Source organism: Terrapene carolina, unplaced genomic scaffold, assembly GCF_002925995.2.
Source record: "Terrapene carolina triunguis isolate 2854851 unplaced genomic scaffold, T_m_triunguis-2.0 Scaffold132, whole genome shotgun sequence".
Taxonomy (NCBI): Eukaryota; Metazoa; Chordata; order Testudines; family Emydidae; genus Terrapene; species Terrapene triunguis.
The window spans coordinates 189,340-215,318 of NW_020664483.1; the positions used below are offsets into that span (position 1 = coordinate 189,340).

The 25,979-nt window shown below is 49.4% G+C and overlaps 1 pseudogene; it reads left to right on the top strand.

Moving 5' to 3' along the window:
- LOC112116443 overlaps positions 1-25,718 on the top strand; it is a 162,473-nt pseudogene extending 136,755 nt beyond the window's left edge.
- The last annotated feature ends 261 nt before the right edge of the window (positions 25,719-25,979 follow it).

The window sequence follows — 25,979 nt, forward strand, 5'->3', positions numbered from 1 at the left end:
CCATCAGGACACTGGTCTGGCTTTCTTGAGGAGTGTGGATGGATGCCGTTCTAGAGCACCCGCTTATGGCCTGGGACAGCCCCACAGGGACCCTGCCTCAATTTCCCCTTTTCAGGGCTTCCCAAGCATCATGCTCCTAATGGTGATGGAAGAGTCAGGTCAGGCTGTTACAAACCAGGGCACAACCCCCGCCCTGGCTGGGAGTTCCAAACTTAGATGTCACCCACCAACCGCACGAAGTGCAGACTCCGCCAGCACTTTAACAGCCTGAACACGGAGTCACAGATAGGCCCCGGGGTACTCCGGACTGTCTTGCCATCCAGGTGAGTGTATCTCTGGCATAAATGGCCCCTTGCTCCAAGAATCACAGCAATATTCAGTTTGCTCCTAATCCCAAAGGACCAGGCCCTTATCCCAGATCAACACCCATGTAAACCTATAGTACAATCCTATAGTAAACCATGTGAAGATGTATTAAATAGGAACAGGAAATTAGCGAGTTATTTACTGGGTTAAAGCAAGCAAACGTAGACACACGAATGAGTTACAGTCCTAGGATTCAAAAGATAATATCGGCTTCTATAATCAGCAAGCGCTATTTGATCTTTAGGGCTAACCCAGGCTAAGCAGCTAGGGAGCTCTTGCTTATGCCTAGAAACACCTTACCACCCCCTCTCCCCCACCCCCACAGTCCAAGTGGCATAGACATGCTTAGTTCCTTTCGTAGCACTATGAACCCACAGGTGAGCATGCAGATCCCAGCTCTGCATCTCGCAGTATCCAGCGGGGACATGGGGACCTGGCATGCACTGGTGCCTGGCCTGCCAGCATCACCCCAAGAACTCCACAAAGGCCAGTTTTCTCTTGGCCAATAAACCCCTCATTATGGATCACAGCCCACTGGCAAGGAAGTGCTCAGAGTCTACAATCAAAGTCCATGTATTCATCCTCCCTCGCTCCTCCTCAAGGCCCTCCCAGACCCTGCTGCCTGGAGTCTGTCCCTGCGTTGGCAGGCCGCGGGAGCCGTCTGCAGCTCTCTCCCCCCGGGTGTCTCAGAATATGTCGACACTGCAAAGTAAGCCCGTTCGTGAGCCCGGGCTCAAGGCTAACCCTCCTTGCATCTACACTACTGTTGTGCTAACCCAGGGCTCGGACCCAGGGTCCCAGGACCCTGCAGGGCTGGAGGGTCTGAGTTCAAGTCAAGCCGGGATCCCAGGGTCCGAGCTCTATTGTTTTGCAGCTGCAGCGCCGCTTGACTCAGGTCATCCAGGAGTATCCCACAATACCACAAGACAACTTCCTTAGTCCTCTCTATCCCAACAATCCGAACTCCACTCTATTGAAACCGGAAGCTGCAGCAGTTCAGGCTGGCCTTAACCCATTCTCATCTGACCGCCGATCTGCAAGGACACTATCGGAGAGCCCCGTGGGTTTGCAACAGAGAGTGAACTCAGTGAGCCTTTTGCCTTTTCCTGGTAACATGCAGGGAGGGCAGGACAGTTTTCCCACAATGCAGCTTGGGCTACAGCGGCGACACGAGGGTTGGTGGCACTGGGGACTCTGGGATACAGTTACTTTGAGTCGGGTTGGCACACGAGAGTGTGGACTCCAGAGCCCTCGGTTCGAACGTGGGTCAGAAAATTCTTAACCTAGGGTTACAATACAATACAGGGTTCCCTAACACAGGTCAGCTGATTCGAGTCCCACTAACCCTGGGCTTCCATTGCAGTGTAGATATAACCTCTGAGTCTCCTGCAGGAGCCTTCCTGCTCTCAACAGCCCTCTCCAGGTCTCTGCTACCTTCTCCATCTCCCACTACCCTGGCCTTTTCCTTATCTATCTGTGCCCCAATTCTACAAACACTTAGGCACGTGCTTAATTTTGCTACCGGAATCCCACTGGCTCACAGTAGCAAATTTAAGAACCTGCATAAGTGTTAGGTCCCACTGGAGGTAAAAGGTACCTTATCTGCTGACTTTCAATGCTTCTGCTATTAAAAGTAACGGGACATTACCTCAGTAATAACCTGATTTGTAAGCTGTGTCAGAAAGTTGCTCAGGAATACAGAATACGTGGCATTTCCTGAAGTCACATACCATACTTTCAGCATGTCAGTTACCAGCAGCCTCTCAGAGCATCAGCGTACGAGGTGTAAAAAATTACAGAACATGCTCCTCACTGTTCACACTTCAACAGCTAAGACTACTGGAGTGACGCCAGGGAGAGCTTCATGGTCGGTGTAACGAATGCCCACAAATCAAAAGCTTGAGAAGATCTTCCAAGGCATTTAGGACTTTTAAAGCTAGAAATTGGGGCTGACTACTCCAAACACACACTCTGAAATGAAAGACTGGGAAGCGCCACTTTAAGGTGCCTACGTCTGGGGTTTTCTGCACTTTAATAGAAACTGAAGAGAATGACAAGCCTTGAAAGTCTTGCAGACCAACATCCCCCCAGGTCATTTTCTGATCATGTATTCAGCACACTGTTCTGGGACAAAAGGTTACTTGGAATGAGAAGCATCTGTCTGAGTTTCCTACTGCTAGGAACAGAAGAACCACTGAGCAAAATAAGTGGAAGCTGTCACCCAAGGATCATGCATACATTTGAATGGATTGTTCCAAGAGGCTGATTACATCTCACCTTTGCATCTCACCTATTACAGCCTTCAGTATTTTTCATGTCGCACACCCATGTTCAGATGAGAATTCTTTTATACCAAGTTCCCAAAGGCCAGAAGCTGCAGATTGCTTATGCCCGCCAAGATCGTGGTAAAGTAGAGACAAAATATTCAGTTTACAAATGAGAGTGTTTGTGCCTGAAATGGGAAGTGACTGAAAAAAATACATGGCCAGTGTGACGGAATACACCCCTGTATTCACACCCTACACGCTACTGTAATAATCTTTGTACAAGGTATGCCTTGTAACGTATCATTTGAAAACTCATAATTTGCTGGTCTGTATTGTCCTTGTACAATGTGTGTGGCAACATCAGATGTGAAGTAATAGGATTCCCCTGTATGGTGTTATTGTCACATGTTCCAAACCCCACAGCCCTGCCCAGGAAGAAGGCAGGTCTGTCCGAAACAAAGGAAGGAATGTGTGGCTGCCTTAATATGCATTTAAGTAGTAAACAGAGTCATCAAGCAGGGAGGGGAAACAAAGGAAGCTCAAAGAAGTTAAAAACAAAAACAAAAACAACCAGCAAGGAACATCCTTCCCCATAGATTGTTAGTCTCCTGGGTGTCAGCTGGAAATGTATTTCAAGAGGGGGACTGAAACTATCAAAAGGGAGGCAAACACCCCCAGGCACCCTCCGCCCGCCCACCTCATTCTCTCCACCTGGGAATACAAAAGGAAACAGCCATTGGCCTCAGGGGGTGGGCCTGACCTCAGCGTTTGGTAGTAATCTGCTGGAGCATGTGGTGAGAAAGTTTGCTTTGCAACTAGGATAGTTTCCTAAGTAGATACTAGCAAGCTTTTTATCTTTATTTTTCTTGTAACCATTTCTGACTTGTATGCCTCATGACTTGTGCTCACTTAGAAGGTCTCTCTTTGTAGTTAATCAACTTGTTTTATTGTGTCATCTAATCTAGGGTATTTAAAGTTATAGTGTCTGCGTAACTTCATTTATCATGATAAACTTGTGTATATTATTCCCTGAAAGGAATAACCAACTTATTTCTGGACTGCCTGGGAGAGGGATGGATAGTGCAGGACATACATTACTGGGGGTAAGTCTGGGACTGGGAGTGTGTTGGGGTCACCAAGGCTGGTGAGAACCAGGGTGTAACTTGCAGGCTACAGTTACACAAACACATCTGGGAGCGGGCTGCAGGCTGGTGGCTGGTTGTGAGAAGTCCAGGTTGGAAGTTACAACAGCAAGATATTGCAAGACAACCCAGGTCACAAGGCAGGGGTGACTCGGCCCCCCACTGGTCTGGATCATACCCCAGTATGTCAAAGCCACCTACCCAGTAGATGGTAAAAGAACACAAACAGCTCTCTGATTTGCCTTGATCTCTGGTCATCTGGGTTCTCATGTACAAGGTGTTCCAGCTGGTTCACTTGCCTGGCAAGAGGCCCTGATCCAGCAAAACACTTAAGCACATGGTTAATTTTAAGCACATGATTCTTCACACTGACTTCACTTTAGTACCATTTAGGAAGCAATTGAACCTTGATTTAAAGACCCCAAGTGATGGAGAATTTACCACAATCCTTGGTGAAATGTTCACTGGTTACTTGCCTTCACCATTAACTAACGGCATCTTATTTCCAGACTGAATTTCGATGACGTCCATTTCCAGTCATTGCCTCTTGTTATGCCTTTGTCTGCTTGATAAAAGAGCCCTGGAGTATCATACATCTTTCCCCGCTCATGTTAATTAGACTCTGATCAAGTCACCTCTTCATCTTCTCTGTGTGAGGGGAAAAAGACTGAGCTCCTTTAGTCTCCAACTATAAGGCAGGTTTTCCAGATCTCAGAGAATTCTTGTTGCTCTTTTGTGAACCCTTCCCAATTTTTCTACATACTTTTAAAAGTGTGGACACTAGAACTGACACAGTATCCAGTACTGGTGTCATGAATAGGTCTATTATCACCTCCCGACTTTTGCTCGACGTTGCCCTATTAATGCATCCAGAGGTCATCTTACATCTCTTAGCCTCCGCATGACACTGGGAGTTTATGTTCAATTGGTTATCCACCATGACCCCGACGTCCTTTTCAGAGTATCGGCTTTCTGGGATCCAGTCCCCCAGCTGGCTAGTGTGACCGACACTCTTTGTTCCTAGATTGATGAAGCTGCATATGGCTGCATTAAAAGGCCTGGTGTTTTGATTTCACCCACTGCATCAAGTGATCCAAGTCGCTCTGTACCAGTGACCTGTCCTCATCGCTCTTTTTCACCCCACCCATCTGTGGGCCACCTGCAAACTTTATCAGCAATGATTTTATATTTTCTTCAAGAGCCTTGGTAAAAGTCGTGACTGGCATTGGGTAGGGAACGGATTCCTGCAGGACCCCGCGGCTGTAATTGAAATAACAATATATCTGTCGGTGTCAATTAGAAGCAATATCACGAGGGTGAGACTGGCGTAAAGTCAGTTGGAGCGAGATTAGTATCAGGCCCATTATTGTTTCTAGCTAAGAATTCACAGTTTTCCTCGTGGCATCGTCTGATCTTCCCAGCGAGCGGGGGAGGTGTTCAGGTTTGTAAACGGGGCCAGGCTATTTGTAAAGAGCTGCAGTTCCTCCTGATGTTCTCGAGCTTCCTTTGCACACGTTTTTACCCACCCACACACCGAATGACACACTCCCAGACCTGTTAGCAGCACTTAGCAACATGTTTCTGCTGGGAAGCCAGGCAGACATTAGCAACACAGATTGAAACCACTCTTTGGATCGGTCCTGCCAATTCCCACTCCATTGATCCCACCAGTCTCTTGTAGGGGTTCTGTCCACCACCTCACACAACAGCTTTCACCCATCGATCACCAAGTGCTTTGCAGGCGAGGCAGGTATCATAACCCCCCAAATTACAGATGGGGAATGGAAGAGTGACTTGCCTAGGGTCACCCCGGGGGTCAGGAGCCGCATGAAGAACAGAGCCCAGGTCTCCCGAGTGCCAGTCTCTAATGCCCTAGCTATTGGGCTGTACAGATAATTAAGTACCTCTTGGTCCTCCATGTGGCTGCTTCGTCAATTTCCTTGTTGGCTGTTCCTCTGGGGGTGAATTTAATCATGATCAGATTTACAGATGCCAACACAACTGGAGGGGCTCACCGATATAACAGAGTACAGCCCCCAGCCCCCCCCCCCACGAGGGGAGAGGCCGTACAAAGCCCTGTGCCTGGGGAGAGGAACCGGAATCTCACCATGTAAACGTATCCTCACAAGGCCACTGGGAGGTAGCTGGGGACCATGACCCCCTTTTTACAGAGGGGGACGAGAGGCACACAGCGACTTGCTCAAGGTCACAAGGGAACCGGCAGCAGAGATAGGACATGAGCCCAGGTCCCCTCAGCGTCAGTCTGTTTCTTTAGGGCACAAAGGCAGCCAGGAGCAAGCTGAAAGCCACCTTCTCCCCTCTCCCTGACTGCTGCGCACAGGGGCGAGAGACAATCCAGGCCCTGCGCCTGGGAGAGCCCAGGGGCTACTCCCTCTGTGAGCCCTGAGAGAGCACCCCACCCGTAGGAGCATCCGCCCTCTCTTGACCCGCACCCTGGACTAGCCGACATGGATGGTGGAGGCTGCACACACACTTTGCACGAACAGAAGCTGTCCACACTGCCCAGTCACCCCTTCAGCCAAGCACCCTAGGGAGAGATTTTCAAGGACACAAAGGGCAGCTAGGGTTCCAACTCCCATGGGAAGTCAAAGGGAGTTAGGCACCTGCAACATTGTCAGCTCTGGTGACTTCAGTGAGAGTTTCATCATAGCTGGTGTTTTTCTGGAAGCCTCAGCTCCTGGGATCAGGTGATGCGATGAGAATCTCAGCTTTCATTAAGAAAACACGAGAAGTCAGTTCCTAGTCCTCAGCGTTTGCGGGGGAAAAAGCTTTCAAACGTGAACCGTCAAGGCTGAAAAACTGGAAGGCAAAGAAAATGAAACCCAAATAGATTATCTTTAGGCCACTCTCAGGCTCTCTCTGGGGCCTACCTCCTGAGTTCTGAATGCTTGGGGTTGGAGTTACTGTGACACAGCCTCTCATTTGTGTCTTTGAAAATCTCTTACCCAGCGACTGCCAGGAAGGTGGGAAATTGGGGTTGGGAAGGGAGATGATTCTCTGACTTGAGATGTATTGTGAAATCTGAAAAAGCGTGAGAGCAGCACTGCTCTAGACCCTTCCCAGCAGTGGCCTTTTTGCAAAGCAACCTCGGAAGACGGTGTCCTTGGAAGCTGGCTGTTCGGTTACAGAGGGATGTCTGAGTCTCACATACTTTGTTCCCTGCAGATAGGCTTTTATTTTGATTCCTAAACTCAGACTCTAGGACCATCATGATCATCTCATTTTGATTGTGAAGATAACACCAGAAACAGCAGCCTGGTAAATACTGTCCCTCGCAGATTGTAAATACTAATAAACATCTGTGAAGCAGGCAAGATGGACGCCACAATGGATGGGCAACAAGATGAAATTCAATAAAGACCAGTGCAAAGCACTTCACTTAGGAAGAAAAGTCAAATGTACAACTACAAACTGGGGAATAATTGGCATGGTGGTAGTACTGCTGAAAAGGATCTGAGGGACATAGCAGATCACAAACTGAATATGAGTCAACGATGCGATACAGTGGCAAAAAACGTTAATATCATTTTGGGAGTATTAACAGGGATATCGTATATAAGACATGGAAGGTAACTGTCCTCTCTACTCAGCACTGGTGAGGCTTCAGCTGGAGTACTGTGTCCAGTTCTGGGTGCTGCACTTTGGGGAAGATGACAAACTGGAGCGAGTCCAGAGGAGAGCAACAGAAAATGACAAAAGGTTTAGAAAACCTGACCTATGAGGAAAGGTAAAAAAACAACTGGGTATGTTTAGTCTTGAGAAAAGAAGACTGAGGGGGGAGCTGATAGCGCTCTTCAACTCCGTGAAGGGCTGTTCTAAAGAGGACAGTGATCAGTTGTTCTCCATGGCCACTGAATTAGGACAAGAAGTAATGGGCTTAATCTGCAGCAAGGGAGATTTAGGTTGGGTATTAGGAAAAAATGTCAAGTTGTAAGGGTACTAAAGCTCTGGAACAGGCTTCCAGGGGAGGCTGTAGAATCCCCATCACTGGAGGTTTTAAAGAACAGGTTGGACAAACACCTGTGAGGGTTAGTCTGGGTTTACTGGGTCCTGCCAAAGAGCAGGGGACTGGACTTCATGACTTCTCAAGGTCCCTTCCAGCCCTGCCTTTCTATGGTTCTATGAAGATAAAGGCTGGGTAAAACACAGAGTTCCCTAAATAAAACAACATCACCATATTCCCAATTCAAGAGACTGACTCCAGTGGGGTTCTCCAAGACTGAGGTCTAGATTCATTACAGAAAATGATTGGGGCTGGTTGGAAATTTTCCATCATAACTGGAGGTGTTGGTTTTTTGGTTTTTATTTTTTTTGTTTTAAACAGGGTTATTGCCAAAATGTGAGTGTTTTTGCAGAAAAAGATTTGTTTTTCAACAAAAACCTACCCCCCAAAACAAAAATATTTTGATTTGGATATCCTGCTACAGTGCCTCATGGGAGCTGTAGTTTGGTTTCCACATGTTCCTTTCTCCTCTGAGGGCCAGGCTCCCTGGCCAGACTACATGCCCCATGATGCAACTGTCTCCCCTCACCATGAGTAGACATGATGATGCATTGTGGGAGATGCAGTCTCCAACCAGGATACCCAAGCACTCAGACTACAACTCCCATAAGGCACCAAGGCAGCATTTCCAAATTGAATTATTTAGGTTTTTGGTTAAAAAAAAAAAATGTACTTCTTGATTTTTTTGCTGAAGAGTTGAACTTTTCCATGGAAAATTTTGAAAAAAAAACAACAATTTTTCTGTTTTTGTCGAAATGTTCTATGGAAAAAAAAGCCTATTTTCTGACTAGCTAGAGAAATTATGTTTGAAGGAGAAAAACACATGAGCGTAGCCTGCTAGAATGAGTAGCATCTATTCTTAGTGTTCCATGGCTTTAGTTCAATACTAAAACACCCACACTGCTAACCATCTTTTTCCAGTTGATTTAAAAGGCAATTTATTTTAGATGAGTTTAATTCTGAAAAATAAAGCACTGAGAAAGTAAACATTTCCCAAACCGAGAACAGCTTTGAAATCAGCAATCCTGAAAAAGATGCGGTTAACTTTCCAGACCAGAAACCAATGCAGTGTATTAGCGCTTAATCCTAAAAGACACCTTGCCAAGAAAATCTGGGCAATTTGGTATTGTTGGCTTAGCTACCCTGTGAATGTGGCAAGATTACATCCAGGCAACAAATGAAACGTGTGGTATGGAACAAAAACCTGCCCTGTATACAAAAGAGAAAAGAAGTAAAATGAACACTGGCTGTAAAGAATAAGCAAAGAACAGATAGCAGATAAATAAAATAAATCAACAGGATGGCAAGAACTGGCCCAGCAACTGGATTCATTCCATCATTTAACAATATGGGAAGAAACTACAAATCATCCAATATCAGTTGCCGTTACACTGTTAATATCATGTTGAAATAATCCACAATTTCTCCCTAGTTACTGTGGTATTAGTTCTGGGTACCAGCCCCTGAAGGCTATGTCTACACTACGAGCTAGGGGTGTGATTCCCCTGCTTGTCTGTACACACTCACGCCAGCACTCACCGAGCTAGTGTGTATGTAAATAGTAGTGCAGCCGAAAGCGGCAGCAGAGGCATGGCTGAGCTGTGCTGAGCACAGACCTGCCCTGGGCAGGTGGTTGGCATGGCTCAGGCGCTCAGCTCCATCTCCGCCATCACCACCCAAGCTACCGTGTCTACACTGCTACTTCTGCTCACGCTAGCTCAATGAATGCGTGTACACTAGCAGGTAAATCACACCCCAGCTTACAGTGTAGACCTAATCTAAGAAACACTCTCCTCCCTAAATCAAACCCCATATTTGGAGCTGGGTGGCCCTGGATTTTATTGTGCTAGGGTAGCAGCGAGCAAGGCCCCAGCTAGGCAGGGATTGCAGAGGCAAAAGTGCCATTTCACGAAGGATTTTGAGATTTCAAATTCTGACGTCATTTCCGTTCAGAGCAAAACCCAAAAAGTTTCAAAATTCTCCACGAAGGAAAATTCTGGGGGAAAAATCATTAATCAAAACATTTCATTGTGATTGTGACTTTTCTATTATACAGCACATAATAATAATTAATAATAATAAAAAAAGAAACAGTCACTTCAAAACAAAAAATTGGAACATTTCATTCCAAAAATGTCAAACCACTTCGACACTATCAGAACTCTTTCCTGGTTTTCTTCCACAAACACATTCCGGCAAAACTTGGCCCGATTTTGTGAAGTTTCAATTTCAAGAGAATATGGTTCCATTGAAGTTTCTCTGACCTGTTCTAGTGAGAGCTGCTGGACGCACATAACAACAGAGGGCCCTTGCCACAAACAGCTTCTGAATTTCAGACCCACATAAATTCCTTTTGCTGATTTCTCTGCTACATTGTGCTACACACATGAGCCGCATCTTATCACAACTCCTATGCTTCAACTGCCTGAAAAACATTCCCCTGGGGGGTACGATGCTCTGAGACAAACATGGGTGATGACTCCTGCTTTCCTTCCCTGCGTACAGGGCCTTCCTTCCTTTACAATACACACAAGTAGAGGTATTCTATTAGCAGCATTCGTATTACAATAGATTTTAGAGGCCCCAGCCAAATTTAGGTTCCATTGGATACTGGGTAAACCCACAGTGAAAGACAACCTCTTCCTCAAAGAGCTCACAGTCTAAGTAGACAAAGGGTGGGAGGGGAAACGGAGGCACAGAGCCAGGAAGTTTAGTGAAGTCCTAGATCTGCTTTAATCCTCAGAATCCATGAATCTCTGGGGTGGCCCCGTGGGTGGCCCTCAGGTAGGGTTGAGGCATGTACCCCTTCACCCATTGATGGAGAGTTTGATAGCATGGTGAAGAGTTAAATAATACCATGATCAAATGACCTCAGATCTTGACCACAAACTTTACTCTGCCCCTGAAACTAGCATATCAGTTTTCAAGCCAATCTGACTATCTAATATAAATTTAGACAGGATTCAACATTCTCCTTTTAACAGAAACCAAGTCACAACCTTAACTAAAGAGCAGCCACTGATCGCTCCATAATTTGCGCTAACACAACAGGACTACAAAGGGGAGACTGAGAACAGCCTAGGAAGTGGACCACAAAGTCTGATCCCAAGCTAGATACTGGTTAGCACGGTGCTGACTGCAGCTGCTTGGAAATTTTCATGGGAATGTATCGTTCCAATGAGACTTTAGGTGGGCAAGGATCTCAGGCCCAGGATGAAATTTCTGGTCGAGAGAGAGAGAGAGAGAGAGAGAGAGAGAGAGAGACACCGACCCTCTCCTGAATCACCAGCTGTTCAGGACACTCAAATGGGATCTGGGAAATGCAGGCTCAAGTCCCTGCTCTGAATTACAGAGACTTGATCCTGGGTCTCCCAAATCCCAAGGAAATGTTTGACCCAACTGGCTATTCGGGGGCGGGGGGGAATGTGTGGCAAGTTGCTAACCCAGCACCTCCCTCCTGGCTTGATGTGTGTTGCAGCCACTTGCCTCAGTTTCCCCTTCTCTCCTTTTGCCTATTCTGGCCATAGAAGTGTCCTGGCTCTCTGGCCTGACTACTGTACAGAGTCCTGCCTCTTCCAGGGCCAAGGAATCCTTTGCCAAAGCCTTAATGTGTTGTATATAGAAACTAAACCTTCAGCTGGCAGCCACCTCACTGCAGGCTGACCTCTGCTTCTTTAGCCAGTCCTCTGGTCTAGCCACAGGCTTCTAGGCCTGGATCAATGCCATGGCCTCAGGGTTCAGCCAGGCTACAGCACACCAGGGCCTGTCAGACTTCCAGCTCGTCTCTCCTGGTCAGTATTTTTTTCAGGCTGCTTCCCAGAGAGAAGGAACTTGCTGGCTTATAGCTTTAATTAGGCCTGGCCCACCCTCCAGCTGCACCCAGACTGGATTTCATGGCATTCGTGGGGTAAATACCCCATCAGAGGAGGTGTTTCTCTCTCTCTCTCTGGTTTTCACAAAAGGTCTTGGGTTCATTCCAATGCAGAACAAAAGCAAACGTCAAACCTGAAATGTTTCACTGAATCCTCATTTTCCAGCTAGTCCTACAGCTGAGTTTTACAACTCATACTAGGATTTCGTTCTCACAAACCGATAGTAGTTATCATCCCGTAGGCTGGTCTCTGAACTGCAAAGACAAGGCAATCAGCGGGCGTTTTAGTGAGATTTCTGCTCTATTCTTCTGCGGAGGGGGTGGTCACTTGGGGGACTGGGGCAGTAGACCCTGACAGACGTTCTGGAAGGGATAATGCTGCTGTACATGGGAAATATGTGTGATACTGAGAGCAGAGATAATATGTGTCATGGTGAAGTTTATATCAGGACCAGAAGGCACTTCATGACATGATTTTCTTCTTTATTGCTCCCAACACAGCTGCAAAACCTTATATTAGACTGTAAACTTCTACCATGCAATCAATGTAAATCACAAACATAAAGCCAAGAAATGTTCCTCGGTGGCACTCACAGACCTCCATGATCAGCACTATAACATCCCGGGGACCCCTTAGTGCCTTCTCTTCATGGCTTCTCTGCAGACCATACAGCAGAGCTAAGAAGAACGGCTGGGAGCACTTTTTCCTTGCTTGGAATACGTCCAGAGTCACAACTCTGAATGCCCCAGTTCAGGGGACAGCCACATCTGATGGACATTGACGGGTAAGAAATCTGTGGCACGTGTTACCACATAGACGCTAGAGAGAATGCTGGAGACTAGACTCAGGAACTTGCAGGGATTGCTACAACAGGAGCCAGCAAATTCATCTGACTGAGGAATAGCCAGTCTCTTCTCGGCGGCTCTTTTGCATTGGGGTCACCTCTGCGACCAGGACACAGAGATGCTTATCCCAGCGGAAGCCGAGGCCAACACAAGCAGTGGAGAATGGGAAGCAATTGCAAATAAGAGAGGCTGCAAATCACCCCTCGAACAGAGAAACAGCTGGGGCCCTGTGAGGATTGCAGTGATTGATTTGCTCTGAGAAAGCGCCAGAGCGTGTGCTGGGGGAAATGGCTGCCCTGAGAAGACTGATCCCTGGGAAGAGGTGCTGCCTTGCAGGAGTTTCTCAGGCGAAAGAGAAATCAGGTTGCTGGAAAGCTCCAGTTCTGGCTTCAGCGCTGAAGGTTCCTGCAATCAGGAAGAGTCAGGGGCTCAAGCAAAGGCATTTTCAGAGGTTTGGGGCCAGGTGGACGGCAGGCCCAGCATCCCGCCAGTGAACATGGCCTGCTGGTCTGGACGTTAGCAGAAACTCCTTATTCGAGCAGTTAATGGGGCATCACCACCCCTGAGAATGGGAGCTCAGAGGCCAGGGGCCACATCCGGAGTTCTCTGTGCAGGTGCGACCTGAAGCCAGCCCCAAAGCATGGGGGACTCCTCAGTTGGCCTAGAGGGGGCATAGCGGGCTTGCTGCCCTCCACTCCAGTGTAGGGGGCGTGACGGGCATGGGGAGAGGCGTGCTGGAGCGGTGCGAGGCTGGAGTGTGCACGGCTGAAAAGGGAGATGCTGGAGGAAGAAATCCACAGCACAGCAGGTAACACTTTACAATTCCCCCTGTCATGGGGCATATTCTGGATGTCTGACGCACCGTTTGCTCTTCAATCCAACAGAAATCAGTGGGTGAGAATGAATTGTTATTGGGCTCAGTACAGAAGTAACCAGGTGAAATTCTCTGGCCTGTATTATGGAGGAGGTCAGACTAGATGATTGACTTGTCTCTTCTATCCTTAATATCTATGAATCTAGGGGCTTCATTCAGCACCATGGGGATTCTGCCTTGAGCTCCTGGGTGCTTAGTTCTGTTATTGTTTCCCCTCCTCCCCCGCCCAAGGGATCAAGCTGTGAGGAAGTGGAATTAATAAGCATGAAACAGCAATTTGCGGAAGCTCCACTAGACGAGCTGGTTCATGAGCAGCTTTTTCCATGTCTTAAAAGCACACCAGTTAGGACTCATCCCTGGTGAAATAATTGGTGGCATATAATCTCCTGGTAAAAGGCGTTCATCTCCTTGGGGACATGAGAACAGAGTCTGACTAGATGCTTATTTGGCCATTCTCAGCAGCGAGGGATTAGAGCTCAGTGAATAATGGAGCTTTTGGTTTGACGGCCAACCTGAAAAATCCAAAACAATGTGGTTTGGTTGAACTGAAACGGACTTTTCGCAGGTTTTCTTGCTGAAACAAAGAGATGAAACATTTCATTTGACCTGAAATGAATTTTTTCTTTTTTGGTTATTCTCTGTTTCTCCCCACACACTTTTCTTAATTTGCCTTTAAAAAAAAAAAAAACAGTTAAATTTCTAAACAAATCACTGTTCTGAAATTACAATTTGAAATGCTTCATTTCAAAATGGCCAAAACAAAGCACTTTACCTTTGTTTCCCCCTTGGCTGAACTCATTGAATTCACACATTGTTATAGTGCCGCCCAAACTGCATTTTTGGGGCAAATTTACTATTCGCCAGGAAAAAAAACCATGGCCCTATTCTCGTAGGGATGTCCCAGATCTCACTACCCGTGGGAAGGCAGGCTGTGCTACGGAGGGCTCCTGTCAGGCATTGCCCATGTCAGACAGCTAAGCTGGAGTGTCATTGTAACCCCTGACGAGGGGGCGTTGTAGTGACATTAGGCGTGTGAGTGAGTGCCTAGGAGTCCGAGCCTGGGAGCAAGGGACCATTATGCTAGGCGCTGTACAAACACAGAAGACGACAGCCACTGCCCCAAAGGGCAGCACTGGAATACGACTATGACCGAACGTTGTATTTCAGTAACCCCGAGAGGCCCCGATGAGATCAGGGCCTCGCTGTGCCAGACACTCTGCGAACACACAATAAGAGCCAGCCCCTGCGCTGAGCATTCACCCTCAGACAGACACATTTTCCAGACCACTTTGGCTGCCAGCATGAGACACTTTGGGCATTTGCAGCTCCCGGGGAAAAGAGGCCAGTCAAGCCTGGGGCAGAAGCGTGCTGTGAATGGGGGGCCAAAGGGATAGGAGGGGAGAATTGCCAGGGGGTGCAGTGCCAGTTGGCTGGGAAGGGGGGGTCCTGGGGGGTTCCTACCTGCTCCCCAGCCCAATGCGGGACATTGTGGGAGCTGCTCCAGCCCCTCCACATCCTACTTGACTTCCCTGGCCCCCTACATGGGCCTGAGTTTATGAGGGGGTAGAGCCCCCACAATACTTCCACTGCAGGGGTGTTTACCCCCCCCCCCCACCTGCCTGGTTCCACTGCCCCTGAACTGGGCACCTGGAAAGAGGCTTCCACACTTGGGGCTTAAGAAGGCACAAAAAAATGGGGAGAGAGGAAAACTGGCTCCATGGCGACTTTCAGCCTGATCCCAGCCCCTGGACATCAGTGGGTTCTTTCCACTGACTTCAGATCCATCCCACGGTGAAGGACAGAAACAGTCACAGAATTGTTTAATATTGATCATCCTTGAAGTGTGGGAGAGAAGATCCTGTCTGTCTCTACTATGTCTTTATTATTCTACACAACGCTGCAGTGGCAGACAAACTGACAAGACGAACTGATCGGTCTGTCCCATCTCTAATGGCTCTGATTTTATGAAGCACGCAATCCAGAAAAGAGGAGATGAAATGTTCGAATGAAGACACAAGACAATGACATCATTGGTTTGTTTCCTCTCTCTGGAATTAGTAATCAATGGAATTATACTGCACCATGAATCATGGACCAGAAATCTTCAACTTGCTTTTCTTGAAAAATGTTTCCCATCCCCTGCCACTAAATAAATCCAGTAACAAAAATGAACGGGCAGTTTCTTGCACACACAAAATAAGAGTTTGCAATCTGAATGAGTAACACACTTGCATGCATCACAAAACCGGACTATTTCAGCCATATGTAAATCTAAGTGGAAACTGAAATGCCTTATGACAATCTTTGGCAGCCTTTTCCTCTGGCTGTTCAGTGTAAGAACGCCTCGTGTCGGCTGCAAGGAACAAACCTCCTGTCTCTGGCTCTAACACTCGGAGTTCTACTACCCGAGTGAAAGGAGCAGCTCAATTAGCTCCGAGGCAGTAGCAGAGACTCAAACTTTTCTATGTGGTCTAGCTGCTAGCAGCAAACAAAGAACCGCACCAGGGGACTGGGCTGCAGTCAGCATGTACTGTGCCTTGCTTTCTGTCACGGTTCAAAGAACTAGCAATTGCAAATTAGTATTTCCCAGTTCGGGGGTAAGCGTGGCTGGATCGGTCTTTTTGTCCTGTGCCTGTGCAGCCGGGGAGTCCTGCCCACGACCGGGCTCTTAGGTGCTAATAATCATCATTATAAATCAACCTAACCCTGGGCAGCGTTCATTTTCATTGCCATAAAACCAGTACTGTACCCGTCACGCATGAGGTGGTGTATTGAAAGCTGTGTGAAAATGGCATGCTGTCACTTTACGTTTTAAGAGGTTTCCTGGTCCTGCTGACAGGCTAAGGGGCTCTGTAGGGACGCCCCTTATCTGGGTCTTCAATAGTTCGTCTGCAGACAGGCAGCCTCGTGTAAGGAGGGCTGAGCTGTGGTTCTCTGGCTCAGGGAGCAGCCTGCTTTGTCTCTGTACGGGGCTGTTGTGCGTTACAGTCAGTGTTCGGTCACCGCCTGGCCGGGAGAGTCCTGCTGCTGAATTTCTAACTCTCTGGGTGTATGCCCTGAACAGAACACCAAAAGGTCACAAGCCTCCCCTTTTCGGTCAAAATGGAGACAATCCATTTTTCCCCACACATGGCCACTTTTAAAAAACTTTTTCTTCCATTCTTTTTAGAGACCTTTCCCCCTTCCGCCCTGCTGCCTGGATCACCTGGTGCCAATGGGGACCCTTCACATGGGATTCCAGACCTGTCCCAAGTCATTTTCTTGTGAAGGCTCCAGAACCAAGTCAGTTGGGGTGGCAAGTCTGAGTGGCAAATTCAATATCTCGCAACACATTTTGGCAGCATTTTTTTCTCTGATTGTTCAGCGTAATAATGGCCATTGTCAGTTCAGCTGCAAGAATGGAACCAGGGAATCTCTGGGTTTAAACACAGACTTCTGTGGCTTGACCTAAAAGAATTTTAACTTCAAAGGACCAGCAGACTCAAACTCTTTGCATAGTGCAGCCACTAGCCAAAAGGCCACTCAATGCCAGGATGGGCTACAACAATCCTGCTGTTTTAGTCAACTCCAATGATTTTAACTGAATAAGAACAACACTCAAGGACACAAAACAACACGAATCAAGCTCATGTGGCCCACTGGTGGTGAATGGGTGCTCTGTGCCAATCCACAGAAGATATGGGTTGTAACAGCGCCCACCAATAGCTCATGCTTTTAGATCTGGAGGCCGCTGGCTCCAATGGGAGTTAGGCACCTAAATTACTTTGAGGCTCTGGGCCGTAGTCCTTTGTTTAAGCACGCTGTTAGTGGGACAAACAATGGCAGGTGGTGCATGGTGCTGGAATTACAAATCTCCGAGTAGCTTTGAAGAGCTGCCCTTATTAATACATGCTCATCATCTCCCAGATGAATATTCCTTCCTTATTCCCTTCGTGGAGGAATTTTAGCCACGAATTACACTGGAATAGGTCTAGGAGGGTGACCGCTCCCAGCCCGGTGACCGGACTAGGGGGGTCTTGTAACCCTGCTGCGTTAGGTGGCCTTTCCATGGACCATTGTGAAGCGAGGCTCAGCGTTTGCTGCCAGCCCTGGCATGTCCCAGGATACCAGACCCTAAATCATGTCATTCTTATATATGGACAAATCTATTTTAGGTCAGTGATAGAAGATCCTAAGATGTCATCAGTCAGCATTTTTCCCCTTCTCTTTACAGCCTGTCCGGTTGGACTCTCAGAGCAGAGCCTGAAGGGGTGTTAATTACTACAGCTCAGTGGCACTAGAACAATTCACACCAGCGAAGCGGATCCCTAGGGAGCCTGACTCATCCGGAGGGAACGGAATGAAAAACGACACCAGTAAACTCGCCAAAGGGCGTCTACAACCGTTTTCCCCTCACGCCCCCGGCCGCAGGGGGTTCGTAGTGGTGGTGGGGGGCTGCAGGAAAGCTTCACCTGACCTGTGTCATTCACTCCTTGGAAAGGTTGGAAAGTCTTTGGCCCACTCAGGCCCCTAAGACTTGGGTGCCTGTTCCGAGTGGAAGCTGTGATGAACTTGTGACTATGGGAAAAATGCCTGCGTGGGGTGTGCAGGACTAAACAGCAGCGTGGGCCCTTGGTGGAGGGAGGGGCTGCTCTCCGGCATGCTTGTTAACCTGCCCACGGGTTTTTTCACGTGTTTGCTCTGTAAAGCGTTCGCCTGACGAATACGAGTGCTTGCTTCGAAAGAGCTGGGGGGTAACTCAAACCTGTGGCAATTCCACCGCGTACCAGCTCGGAGGAGAGAAGCAAAGTGGGCCTGCTCAGCCAGTCTGACTTCTACTGGGGAATGACCCCATGAAGGCAGGGAAAACACCCCCACCAGAACAGGGAGAGATGCAGGTCTAGAATGCAGCTGACGAACTGGGAGCCTAGGGCGGGTGCCCTGGCTGGAGCAGAGAGGGGGAATACAGGTGCAGGTGCCCTGAACTGTGACACCCACAACAGAATATGGAGGATAAATGATCTTAATTCTTCTGTGATACAGAAATCAGGCTCCGGTCTTCTCCGGGGGTATGTCTTTGGATGTAGCTTATGTAATAAAGCTCTTTCATTTTATACAGCAACGGCCCCATTTTGCAAAAAGAAAGCTCCTCACGCCTGCTGCATAATGTAAAGAGTGATAAAATTAATGGATGTCTTCAGCAGAAAGGACTTAACGCTGACCTTTCCGCAGTCTGCAGTCGGCGGGGGTATTTTTCTTCCATTCTAACAGCAATCAGAGCTGTATATCAAAGACCAGGCCAGGATTCTCAGCTATGCAGCATGCGTCTCTGCACATCTTGCAACGGCTACTTTGTGCTGGATTGTTTGGTCGGTTTGGTGTCGTTTGGACACAGTCATGTGAACTGATCACCTGAGACAATTCAGACACCCCTTTCAAACCACTGACAAAAGAACTTCTCAAGCAGGAGTTGATTCTAGCAGCCTTAAATTACGAAGGATGTCGGCCAGACACTTCTAGCTCCCAGCTGGACTGGCTGCTTCCACCGTCCACAAAGGTTTTCATGGTGCGTCTTTGGCCAAGCTGTGAAATGTCTAAATGTACATGCCCGGCTGCATGGTTTGGATTGGAAAAGGCTTGGGCACTATTAGATTGTAAGCTTTGGGGGGCTTTTTATTCTGTGTCTGTATCGAGTGCTGGGCCAAGACTGGGGCAGCCAGGCATTATGTTAATAAATAATGAATAAAATTCCCACTACCAAAGTGGGCCCCTCAGAGGTTCCCTTTGAGCTCAGTAAAAGCTGCAGGGGGCTCAGTGCTTCCAAAACCCAGTCTACTTAATCAGGTGCCTAAATATGGATTTAGGAGCCAGGCTTTAGCCTCCTGTGTTTTGCAAATCTCAGCCAGAGCTCTGAGCTGGCGGCTGGCTGAGGTCCTGTGAGCCGTGGCGGATTGAAAGCCCTACAACTGAAATGCAGACGAGAGCCCTTAGAAGTAGCCAGAGATGATTGAGCTTTATCTCCATGACCTGGATCATTTACCGGGCCACAGCAGGAATAGCGAAGATGCACAGCTTTACTGACCAATCCGTTCGGGAGCCAAGCCCACTAGGATGTCAGGGAAACCATGTGTTTTCCTGAATCAGTGCCTTAGCCTCAGGTCTCTGAGCAGCCATCGGATGGTAATTACCTTTAGCCACTACCAGCCTTGGTCAGTGATCTAGAGATTAAATTTCCCATAGTCTATTACCAGTCTCCTGAGTCATCTAATTCCACCACTCAATTCATTTGTGTCTTAGGCAACTGAAATCTGTGCAGTCAGAGGTGAAAGATTAGTCCATTATCTAATATTACTGCATTGTTCCCAAAGCTAAGGGCTGTTTCTAATCAAAATAGCCCTTTCGCTAGATTCAGCCTCCTCTCATCTCTCAGAGGTACATACGGCACTAAAACGCATCTACTGATACACATGATGCTAATGTATTCTCGGTAATAAAACTAATAGAATATTTTATGTACACTGGAGAAAAGCGCTATTGACCTTTTTCTGTACCTTCCCCCTCACGCCACATCTTCCCCATTCTCACATGCCGGTTGCGTTACAATCTTCCCAGTTTCCAGACTGCTCTGAGATGATTGATGAGCGACATTTTACACACGGCCTTCTCGGACTGGAGAAAGCTCAAAGGTTCAGGTGTGATTCCAGCGGGAGGAGACTGGCTGCCTCTGAACAGCTAGGAACACACGGGCTTATGTGACAGTGGGACTCACCACCGCAGCGCCTCCTGCTGGTCATCTCAGGAATTAGCTCAGTCCAGTGGAGCGCCCTCTCTCGGTCGTGTCCCGCCCGTTGTCTTGCCCTTGGTTGGCATGTGGACCCGTGTTGCTTCCTGCTCAGCGACGTCCTCTTCGGGACACTGTCCTCCGGCAGTTCCCACTGCTCCGGTCTCACCCCCTTCCAGGGGTGTTGGTGATTAGCAGTCTCTCTGTGCCCCAGCCACCATGTCCAACCACACACCCCAAAGTCTAATCCCTCTTGTCAGGGATCTGGCATAGTCTATGATGGCCGCTCCCTACGGCCGATGGCTGGGTGTACTGCAAAGGGGAAAGGGGCGGACCCAGGCCGCCCTCGATTCTGGATCCCGGCCCAGGGACCCTCTGGCGGCAGCCTCGCTGTCCTCCTTCTCTTCCCTCATCTGTCCACTTCCCTGGGCCGCTTCTCCTACGGCCCCTTGCACCCGCTAGGCCCTTCCTCTCAGGGCCTGCAGCCTGGCAGACACCGGGCTGGAGTTCCCTTCTGCTCCCCAAGCCTGGCCAGCACTGCGCTGTCCGCGGTGCTAGTCTCTCTGCTCTGGAGACAGACCTTCCCCTATCAAAGGCCTGGGACAGACTGCCTGCTCTCTCCCTGAGCAGCCTTTTTATAGGGTTGAGCCTGGCCCTGATTGGCTGCCTCCAAGCTGGGCCCTGATTGGCTCCCAATAAGACCTTTTCTAATTGGCTCCCTGTCTGCACAGGCGCACTGGCCTGCCGCAGCCCACACTCTCAGGGAGTGGGGCCGTCCGCCCCACTACAGCTTAATTCTCAGGTGCACTAAAAGCGCCAGCCGTGGAAGGATGGGCTGATGGCTGAGGCATCAGCCTGGAACCGCAGAGGCCAGCTCAGATCCCTGCTCTGCCCCAGGCCTGGTGAGTGACCTCAGGCCAGCCAGGTAGAGCTGGATCCACAAAGGGGCTAATACGTCTAGCTGACACGTTAGGTGCCCAAGTTCACCAGTTTGAGGCTACTGAGAGCCTCAAACCCCTTGTTTAGCTGGCACCCAAATTCCCTAACGGCCCAAATTCCTGCCAATGGGGACACCCAAGTCCCGGCAAGCTTCTCACAGTATCATTTCCCTGCCTGTGGGGCCCAGTCCAGCAGGTGCCGTCCAAAGCAGGCCTACCAGATGGGCCTCACGCCAAAGGAGGAGGTGGATTGGGCAGAGGGTGAGCCCTAGCATACCCAATTGCCCAGTGGTCAGGGCACTCACCCGTGGGGGGGGGCTGGGGCTCCAGTTCCTGCTCCAAGCCAGGTCGAATAGGGATTTGAAAACAGGTCTCCCACATCCGAGCAGAGTGCCCCGGCCATGGGGCTGCAGGCTATCATGGAGAGACGTCTCTCTCACTCTGGTTTTTCATAAGGAAGGTCTGACCTGGCTTAGGTGCCTACTTCCAGGGACTGTTTACAGCTGGAACTCCCCGCCAGTGCCTGCGGACTCCAAGGGTGCCCTATGGGGTGGCACAGGCATATAGTACCCAGGGGCAGCCCATGTCAGGAATTCCCTGATCACAGCTCTGGGCGGCAGGCACTGGCGGGGAGTGCCGGGGTCGCAAGGGATTTACTGGGAGGTGGGGGTGGCTGCCGAGCTGGGGAGGGGAGCAGCCCTGATTCGGGGAGGGGGAGGGCGTGGAAGTCCAGCACGAAGTGATTGATTGGAGGGACAAGTGTGCCTAGCACCAGTCCATTTGTTTGGGGGGGGCATTGGGGGGCAGTACCAGTTGTGGGGTAGAAAGTTCGGCCACTGGCAGACCGGGATCTTTGAGTCTCATCCGTGGGGGTTATTAACTAGCAGCAGACTGGGAGAAGGGGACTGGGCAGGGCTGCAGAAACAGGCGCCTAGGGAACTTTTACTGCAAACACTCAGGCACCTACAGATTGGGCGGCAGCTGAACGGGGCTTTGGGAGCCCCAGTGGGGACTGATTCTGGGATTTGGGCCCCTGATTTCTTTTGGGAATCTAGCCCTAAATCCTTGGATTCCAGCACTTGCACCCAACCCTGCCACGTCCCTGCTCCGCCATAAACTCCTGGTGTGACCGTGAACAAGTCATGTCTCTCCCTGTGCCTCGGCTCCCCACGTGTACAATAACAGCACTGCCCTACCTCCGGCTGACCAGGCAGGCGACACCTTCTACTGGGCCTGAGGAGGCTCAGCTGTTATGGTGATGAGGGCCACAGAACGGGCTGGGAGGGCAGGCCTTTGAGGCCTGTTTTCCACTCGGATGAGAACAAGACACCACGGTTTGAAAGACGCCCCTTTCCAAAGCACCAGTGACTGAGCAGCATGAACTCCAAGATCCAGGCTTGTGCTCCTCAGTCATTGATGCTCCTTTGAAAATCCCACCCATCATATGGGCTATACTACATGTCTCATCAAGCAGAGACAAAGGAAATGGCTGCTAAGTGAAATTTGTGGTAGGCTTAAAGCACCCAAGGGGGATAGGCAGTGAGCTGGGATTCAGATCTACGGTCAGTTCTCGACTCTGCCATGCACTTCCTGGGCCAGCCGAAGCAAATCACTCACTCTCTCTGCCCTGTAAAACGAGGCTTACGCCAACACTCCCTTTGTCTGTTTAGGTTGTAGCTCTGTTGGGCAAGGACCGTCTCTCATTGGATACAGCGCCTACCGCAACGGGGTACCAGATCTTGGCTGACACCACGGGGTGTTATCAATGTCTGTGAGCACAAAGGAAATTACAACCATTTAATTTTCATGATGTTTGTTAGCACTGGCACGGACATCCTCTATCATGCAGCCTCATAAATGTGTCAGAAGCGCAGTGCTCAGGAAGAAAGCAAGAACAGGTCACATTAAGGGTATTCTAAAAACCACGTTCTCCCTCGGTGTCGGAACAACGCGTTCCTTCACTGACTAACATTGTGACATAACCTTTAATATAGGCGACGACAGCAGCACCGGTTGAAATTGCATTTGTTTTTATGGTCTCAGAGCATAAAGCATTCATAGATCAATCCCCGGACCAGCTCCTGCCACACTCGGGTGGTTGTAAAAGACCCCTCTATCTCTTTGAACATTTCAAGCTGGTGTCTTTTCTGGGCCACAGCTTTCTCATAATTAAACAATGACGCGTAATAAACTGAACGGTGATGAGAATGTTCCTTGCAAGCTACCTTTCCAATGATTTAAAATCAGCTTCAGGGCCGAGTCAATCAAGCGGTTCATTAACTTAATCTCCTCTGCTGTGCCTTGGTTCCTGACTTGGGAACCCAATCACAAGACCAAGGGGACAAGGGGGAAGGAAGGGGCCTTCTCCAAGGTATTGCTAAGGTTTCCTGATCCACAGCCCATTTTAGCCAATAGATACCATAGGACAAAATTACTGTAAAGACAGCGCTTCCGTCACACAATCACCACCCCTGCTGGATTCTATTCTATGTTCAGACTCCTTTCAAAGGAGGATGGCTTTGTAACCCCAAATGAGCTAGATCATCTGGAAGTCTGCAGCATGGCTGGGAATTAACCCCAGATCTCCTGCATCCCAGGCTAGTGCCTTAATTACCAAACCATTCTTCCTCTCCAGACACCATAGTCAGTCCCCTTACGCTGGGATAGATTTCCAGCGAGGTCATTCCTCCCAGTAGCTTTGCTGAGAACAGCTGTCATGTTATTTCATGTTGGCCCTGGCTGCCATCATTCCATATTGACTGCCCATTGTCATCCGTGTGATCGGAGCGATGATGAGAGAGAGCAATGAAAAACCAAAGGCTTTCTGCAAACACACTCTGGATGCTAAATTTCAGCCTGGGTGCCTTTCAATAACAACCCATACATACTTGATTGGCATGCATTCATCCCCGCACCACCAAATTCATTAACAAGGGATCGATCTGTATTCCGGCAAGCACGTGCCCTTCTCCACCGGCTTGCTATACCCAGAGACATGCAGACACACTCAAACTCAACTTAATACGCAGGCACCATGTGGAATGATCACTGTCATGACAGCCATGTCTGTCTGTTGCATGCAGCCAACCGAGTCCCTCGTGAACATCCACACATGTGAGCCACCTTGCTGGAGGGAAAACATTTCTTCGGTGAAATCTGCACGTGCATAATCTGGCCTTCATTCCTCCTTGGTAAAGGAATGATTGTTAAGGAATAGTCTACCTGATCTGCTTTCAAGCACTTCTGCGGCACACACTGGATGCTTTGTTGTGGAGTCTCGTCTGTTTGCCTTAAGGGGCAGCAGATTAGATGAGAAGGTTGAGAGGAGATCAGCCAGGGGTTCCTACCTGCTGTAGCAAGCTGTCTTGTCCATACTCCGAGTCAACTACCGACATGGACGGTTGGGCGTGTTGTGCTTCTGAAGAAGTGTCAGTCAAATGAGATGTTCGACCAGTGACCACTTGGGGTCATTGAAAGGTTACCCTGAGAACAGGGATGTTGGCAGGGCCGGTGTTCTGGGCAAACACCACCTGTTGCAGGAATTGGATGTGGAATTCTCTCCGTGTCCTCATGGCTCTGCAATGCTGCTGGCAGGCAGAACACCACAGATGTCCCGCTTCTTACGAAGAGTTGAAGGGACCTCCCCAGAGCGTCTGTATATCTGATCTTGGAATTGCGTCCTCACGTGCGCTTGAGGGGGGCTGAGGCCTGGTGCCAGGGTTATTAGGGGCTGCGCCTTTCCAGAGAAGCTCCTAAACTGGGAAGCTAACTCACTGCAAACTTGCATGGGTGCTTTATGCCAGTCAAGTCCTAGAGTCATAGACTGCCAGGCCAGAAGGGAGCAGCAGATCATCTAGTCAGACCTCCAGTATATCATAGGCCATCGGCACCATCCAACACCCGACAAGCAAAACCAGACCAAAGTATCCCAGCCCACAGAAGATGTGCCACTGGCAGAGAACAGGCGGGACCCAGGTTCACCAGTGCCTGAGGCTCCCGCAATGGCAGGGCAATGACAGACACACCCAAGTAATCCTTGCAAGTGACCCACTCCCCGTGCTGCAGGGGAAGGCAAACCCCCCAAAGTCACTGCCAAGGGGGCAGTATTGCTCTGCTTCATGGTCGATTTCATTTCCTATGGATTATTTTCACATCCGCTGCTCTAGTATCACACTCTGGCCTGAAGAGCCCTGGCGCCGTGCAGCCGACCAATCCCCACATTTCAGAGACTCTTCCAGCTGCCAGTGGGCAGAATCCTAGTGATCTGGGGGAAACAAGATGGCCAGACAAGCTGGATTTCCACTACTTTAAGTGAGAGGAAAATCACGTGCACAGACTAGAGCTCTGCAACCAGACCCAACCCAAGTGTCAGGTGGGAAAACAACGGGGCCGTCTCTAGCTCAGGCTCTCTCTCCTCTTCCTGCCTGCAGGACCGGTGCTGGGAGAGGGGCTGCAAGCCCGGCTCCTGCCAGCCGCTGCTACTTCTCTGCGCGGTGCGTGCTGTGGAGCGAGCGTGCCGGGCAGCAGCTGCACCTCTCGCTCCGCAGCGGACACAGAGCGGCAGCGGCTGGCAGGAGCTGTGTATGCAGTTCCCACCATTCCAACCCCGCAGCAGGAGGAGGAGAGATGACCCCGGGGGCAGCAGGCGGTAACTCGGGCTCAGCGGGAAACTGACTGCTTGGGCCCCAGTCGAGCTCAGGATCCCATTGCACTGGGATCCATACACACAGCACAGTAAGAGACAGCCCCTACGCCAAACAGCTCACAGTCTAAATAAACTAGGCAGACACAGGGTGGGAGAAAAGAAAACCACCGTCATACAGAGGAGCACACAGGACTGGAAGATTGTACACGTGAGCCTACAGCTTTAGAAACAAATCGGATGATGCAC